The sequence below is a fragment of the Hemicordylus capensis genome, chromosome 2 (genome assembly GCF_027244095.1).
Source record: "Hemicordylus capensis ecotype Gifberg chromosome 2, rHemCap1.1.pri, whole genome shotgun sequence".
NCBI lineage: Eukaryota > Metazoa > Chordata > Lepidosauria > Squamata > Cordylidae > Hemicordylus > Hemicordylus capensis.
The window spans coordinates 182904788-182911066 of record NC_069658.1 but is presented as its reverse complement, the minus strand read 5'-3'; the positions used below and the strand labels follow the sequence as shown (position 1 = coordinate 182911066).

Genomic DNA, 6279 nt, shown 5'->3' with positions numbered 1-6279 from the left:
TCTCAGCATCATGGCCCCCAGGTCTGGTGTATGCCCTTCCAACAGTAGCCATAATCCCTAGGAACTACAGGCAGATATCATCTTAGTTACCCCCCCAACTGACCTCACTACCCACCACTGGCCACACCACCCATGGTTCTCAGATCTTCTGGAACTTTCCACGGAATCCCCATCAGAGTCCGGTGTGGATTCATCTATTCACCTGGAGGTTGAGTGGAGCTCATTAGGAGCTTGTGGGCTATTCTCAGGTAGCTCTCACCTCTATTTTGGCTTCCCAAAGGCCCTTTACTGGCAGGATATACCAAGCTACTTGGAAGGGGTTTCTGGTCTGGTGCAAGGCCCAAGGGGTGCATCCCTTTTCCACATCTCTGTCTTACCTGTTAAGTTTCCTTCAAAAGGATCTAGATAGGGGTTTGAGACCTAGTACCCTCAGGAGGCGTGGCTACCATAGCCTCTGTCCTGGACCCGGGTGGCAATATGGGTCTCTCCACACACCCATGCATTAAAAGGTTCCTCAGGGGTGCAAGGAGGCATCCACTGCAAGGAGGCATCCACTGTTCACAGGTTCCCCACGTCATGTGGGATGCAAACGTTGTCCTCTCAGCCTTAACCAAGGCTCCCTTTGAGCCTCTACGATCAGTTCCTTGAGACTCCTTATCTTCGGCGGACTCCAGAACTGAGGAGGAGGGTGCTGAGCATGTGACCTAGTTGCAAAAGGGGAGGAGCCTATCAGGAGAAACAAAAGAAAAGCTTGTGAGTTTTTCCGGATGATTTCTTCACGCGAGCATGAAGCCCATCTGTTGGACAGAGACCACTTAGAAGAACTTGGGTATGTATATAATCTCACATCCTCTCTCATACCTCAGACCTCATAATTTAATTCACCATTCTTCAGTCAGTGTTTGGTAGTTTGACTGCTAAACTGAAGCAACACAGTAGTCCTGTATATGTGGGACATAGCAAGCTGCCCCTAGGCTGAGCCAGACCCTTGGTTCATCTTTATTATTATTATTATTTATTTACACAGTCAGACAAGTGTTATTGACTGGTTTGTTTTATCCAGACATCAAGTCCTTCCCAAGGACCTGGGATGGCTGAATTTATTATTATTAACAATAATAATATGTATTTATTTATTTATTTAGACATTTACATCTGGCTCAGTATTGTCTGAACTGACTGGCAGCAACTTTGAAGGGCTTTTACAAACAGGGGCCAAAATTTAACAATTGATCTGGGGACTTTCTGCCTGCAAAGCATATGCTCTACTGCTGAGTGATGGCCCTTCTCGTATATGCTATTGACCACAAAAACTGGGATCAGCATTCTTGACTCTCAAGTGGCCACAAATTATGTCCACGTAGCAGCTTCAGGTGTCAGGGGGGCTGCTTGTGGTCAAGATTGCCAGAGGAGGAGAGCTGGTCTTGTGGTAGCAAGCAGGAATTGCCCCCTTTACTAAGCAGGGTCTGCCTTGGTTTGCATTTGCATGGGGGACTACATGTGTGAGGACTCAGGGGTGTAGCTAGGGAAGAGGGGGGCCTGTGTTTGCCACCCCTCTCCCCGGTGGCCCCTCAGAGTGAGGGTAATAATTAATAAAATAGGGAGGGGTGGAGCTAGGGGACCCTCAGAAGCTGGGGGAGCGAGTTATTTGAACCCATCCATTCAATTATAGCTACATCCTGGTGAGCACTGTAAGATATTTCCCTCAGGGGATGGGGCCACTCTTGGAAGAGCATCTGCATGTTCCCTCCCTGGCAGCATCTCCAAGACAGGGCTGAGAGAGACTCCTGCCTGCAACCTTGAGAAGCCGCTGCCAGTCTGGGTAGACAATACTGAGCTAGATAGACCAATGGCTTGACTCAGTATATGGCAGCTTCCTAAGTTGGTGTGCAAATTTTTATCGGACACAAATGCTCTTGAGATCAGGAATGAAGAGACTGAGGCAGCTTTTTAAAGAAAATAATAGCCCTTCCCTGCATCATTGCCCATTCTAGGTTTTTTTGTTCTCTGCTGCGCCAACAGGATGCATCTGCACTTGTGCATCCTTGAAAGGGCTGTGGGCTTTGGTGATGGGATTCAGCAGCAGCAGAAAGAGAAGTAACACCTACCAGCAATACATAAAGATGGCTTCAAATCCCAGGGGGTCAGATATCATAAGGTGGGGGGAAGTGACTGACATCCCAAGTACATTTACTTGAGGAAGCCCCATTGAAATTAAAAGGACAACATAGACATGCCTACTTTAAATTCCCATAGGACTTCCTCAAGCAAATTCACTTGGGATATCAGTCACTATTCTTAAAAATCCCAGTATATATGTCTCGAGCTTATTCTCTCTCTCTCTTCTTTCGACTGCACAGATTTGTTCCTCATGACTCTACCCTGTTTATCCTAATAAGACTTTCCTTCAACTCAGTATAACTGGCTTGAAGTTAAAAGGTGAGTAGCTGGCATGAGATGTGGTGACAGCCAACAACCTGGATGGCTTTAAGGGGGGTTTGGATCACTTCATGGTCTATCAACGGCTACTAGTTGGAGGGCTATAGCCACCTCTAGCCTCAGAGGCAGGATGCCTCTGAGTACCAGTTGCAGGGGAGTATCAGCAGGAGAGAGGACATGCCCTCAACTCCTGCCTGTGGCTTCCAGCGGCATCTGGTGGGCCACTGTGTGAAACAGGATGCTGGACTAGACAGGCCTTGGGCCTGATCCAGCAGGGCTGCTCTTATGTTCTTACGTAACTTTGGCTGCTCCTTTCTGTGCTCTCTCTAGCTGGTGGGGATTGCCTCCTAGAAGCTCAAAAGGTATCCCGCCCCCCTCATATTCCTTGAACCCCTAGAATGTTATACCTTTTCTGGGAATAAGGCTGGGACTCAACAGACTAGGTTTTATTTATTTATTTATTTATTCAGCTCGTATCTCTTGCCTTGCTAATAAATGATTAAAGCTTACAATTCTGTAAAGTACAGTCCCTGTGAGGTACGTTGAGCTTTGAGAGGGAAACTCACCCAAGACCACTTGTCACCACAATGGCAGGGGCTGAGCTAGGATTTGGACCTTGGTTTTCTTGTACCCAGAGACCCGCTTGCCAAATCATAGCACAGGTTTCCTGATTCTCCTAGAGGTCTTTCTTCTGAACATGTCTTCATTCTGGAGTATCACTTAGGCCACTGTTTTTCAAACGTTTTGAACCTGCATTCTCTGCCTCCCTTTCAAAACGTATTCCAGAGCCTCCCTGTTGGCTTGCATCTGCAGGCTTGGAGATTGCACTTTGTATATGCTCAGGAGCTGCCCTGCAACAGGAGCTCTCAGTTTATGGTACACACATGGGGACAAGTCACTTAGTTGGTAGTAGCCTAGTCGCCCCTGGATTTGGCTGCAAACAAAGCAAATTGGAACGGAGATAAGAAGCATGACACCCCCTCTCCTATTGAGTTAACTTTCAAGGATGCCCTGTACTTAGAGTTAACCACCTCACTCCCCTCCTTTCACAGGAGATAACACCAGTTAACCAATCAATTGTGTCATGGTGAAATAATGATTCTCCCATTACAGAGGAGATGAGTCAGTGACATAGGCTCAGAGGTGCACCCATTGAAACGATTGATAGGATTATTGGAGAGCCTGTCCCAGCACAGATATTATTTCATGCACCTGCACACAAAAGGCGATCCCCATATTATTGTTACACCCAGGAAGAACCATCAGTAACAATGCATTCCACGCAGGTCCACCTGGACAATTATAGACAGCAAAGCATGATAATAGGAATGTGCCCCCAAGGCATATTTTAGGATATAAGTATCCCCAGTTTCATGACCCAGTGTGTTTCCTTGTATACTCCACTGTGTGTGCTATACTTGGGACTCCAACCAGCCATCTTCATGCTCCCTCACATGCTATACTATGGACCCCACCGAGCATGCCATATGCTCTCTTGCAATCTACAAAGAGCCTGAAATTACTATCTGGATCGGTTCTTGTGCCCATCCATCCAGCTTGCACCTATAGGAAGCTCGATCCATGGAGAAGCCATTCTTGTGGGCATCTCTACACCCCTCCTGCTTCCCATCATGCTGAGGAGTGAGATTCTGCAGCCCAGAAATCGTGTCGTCTAGATCAGGTGAATATGAGTCGGCCCCGAAACTATCTCTGCTTCTCTTTCTTAAATCCAACTCCGTCTCTCTATCTCAAGCCTTCTTTCTCTTGCCCACCTGGGAAACGTACACAATTAGACCTTAAGCTAAAACACCTCATTGTAGTTGGTTTATTTAGAAACATACTTTCTTGCGTTTTAAGTTAGAAACACCTCATTGTCGTTAAATTGCTTAGTAATGTGGGTTTATTGCTTTAACCACACAATTCTCTTCCTGTACTCCCACTCTCTCATATACATTCTTTTTAATTTTGAAACTATCCTTGTCTCAAATCCAGTCATGTCTCAAGTCCAAACATTTGCACAAATTAAAACTGGTGGAGCTGACCCTGTTAACAGCTAATTCCCCACGCAGCCCGAACATTGGGAGTGATGACCAATCACCCCTTCGCCAGTTCCGTGAACATCCAACCTCTGGGGCCTCAGCCGTTTCCTTGCCAATATCTGTTTGCAGGGTGGGTGAACATCGTGCAGTCTACCTGTGAGATTCTGTGGATCAGGATGAATGGATATTCATGAGCAGTGCTTCACCCACCCCACCCCCTCACACATTGTCTCTATTTTCTGACTCAGCAAAAGGGTCCACTTGGATGCTCTGCACAATGACCTGAAAGATAGGAAGTGAGTAGCTCTTTCCTCAGGCTGCCATTTGACTTCCTGCGTAGGATGTTTGAGAAAACTAGAGAGCAGAGTAGCAGACACTGGTTGGCTTCCTGGTCTACAGTTTTGAGAACTTAGGCCCTGTTCTAATGTATGTGTGTTTTCCACTCAATGCTTTGATAATCCTCTTCAGAAGAAGAAGGGGGTGTCATGTGTGAACACAGAAATCATTGCTTGCATTGTAACGTAAGCCTCACAACTCTATGATGGAGCAGGAGGAAGGGTAGCTATAGAAAACTTCATGTCAACCAGTAGAAGTTCTTAGAGATGGCCTTAATGTGAGGCTAGGTGAGGCAGTAACCTCAGGCAGCCATTTTTGAGCATGATTAAGGAGGGCAACGAGAGAGAGAGAGAGAGAGAGAGAGAGAGAGAGAGAGAGAGAGAGAGATTGATCCTTTACAGCTTCCCCTGACTGCAATTTGGCTTGTGTAGAACTTCCCAGTGGATTGTACCCAGTCTGGGTTCGTGGAAGAGGGTATCCTTTGGATTTTTCACTTCGGGATCAAAATGTCTCAGAGTTCTAATGCCTTGGCCTATTATGACCCTGACCCTGTTGCAAACTAAAGTGGTCTCTGTTCTGCACTTGGTACCTAGTTGTATGTTTGGAGTGCAGGTTAGAACTTGTACAAGGTTCTAATTCTGAAAACAGGAACATTTGCTTGGTGGAGCAGCAGAAAAGGGAGTGCCTCTGACCACCTCTCCATTTTCCACATGGCGTTGTCCTATGGCTCTATCATAGGCTGGCACCCAGGGGTAACCCTGGAGGCCCCCGATGTGGACTTCTAGCATTCTTCGGATAGTTTGCATGCTTAATCAGTCATCATATTAGTGTTGGAGAGATGGTTCGTCAAGAATCCTAAACTTAGTACCTTTGGGGGAAAGATGCATAATTCCACAAGGCATGGTCACATTTGGTTAATTTTATCCGGTTGCCTGTCTTCTTTTTCTGTAACACGCCCCCCCCATGCCCCTCTATGCTGGGTTAGACTTTTTCTTGTGGCTTCCCCCTCCCCTCTCAAATGTTGGCACATGCAATGTTTAAAAAAAACTCATGTGCCTTGTTTCCATAGCAACAGAGCTACACTGCTACCAGGTGGATCATTCCCTAGAGTAGGAGGAGGGCGTGTGTGTGTGGTGGGAGTGGGGAATCTGACCTTTTGACATTTCGCAGGCAAGGCATAGGGGGGTGGTATCTGAGCATACAGTGAGTCCTAATCAAGTCTGGAGTGTCTGTTGCAGAAAATCCAAACAGCATCATCCTCCCCACCACCAACCACCGAAATAAGCATTAAGCCTGATCCACTGGGAAATTATCTTCTCTAAATTAACATGAAACCAGATCTGTTGGGAAATTCTTTTACACAAGCTAATTAAAGTGAATGGGAAATGCATTAAAAGCTTGGTAACACTCTTCCACAGCTCCCATTCATTTAAGTGGGACCTGCACAGAACTTCTCAGTGGACTG

The 6279-nt window shown here is 46.5% G+C and overlaps 1 long non-coding RNA gene across 1 annotated transcript; it reads left to right on the top strand.

The window, feature by feature from the left end:
• The first annotated feature begins 738 nt into the window (after positions 1-738).
• On the top strand, positions 739-4114 carry LOC128344206 (uncharacterized). The gene is made up of 3 exons (XR_008315720.1): positions 739-829; positions 2361-2439; positions 3996-4114. It is a non-coding gene; the product is annotated as an uncharacterized LOC128344206 (long non-coding RNA).
• The last annotated feature ends 2165 nt before the right edge of the window (positions 4115-6279 follow it).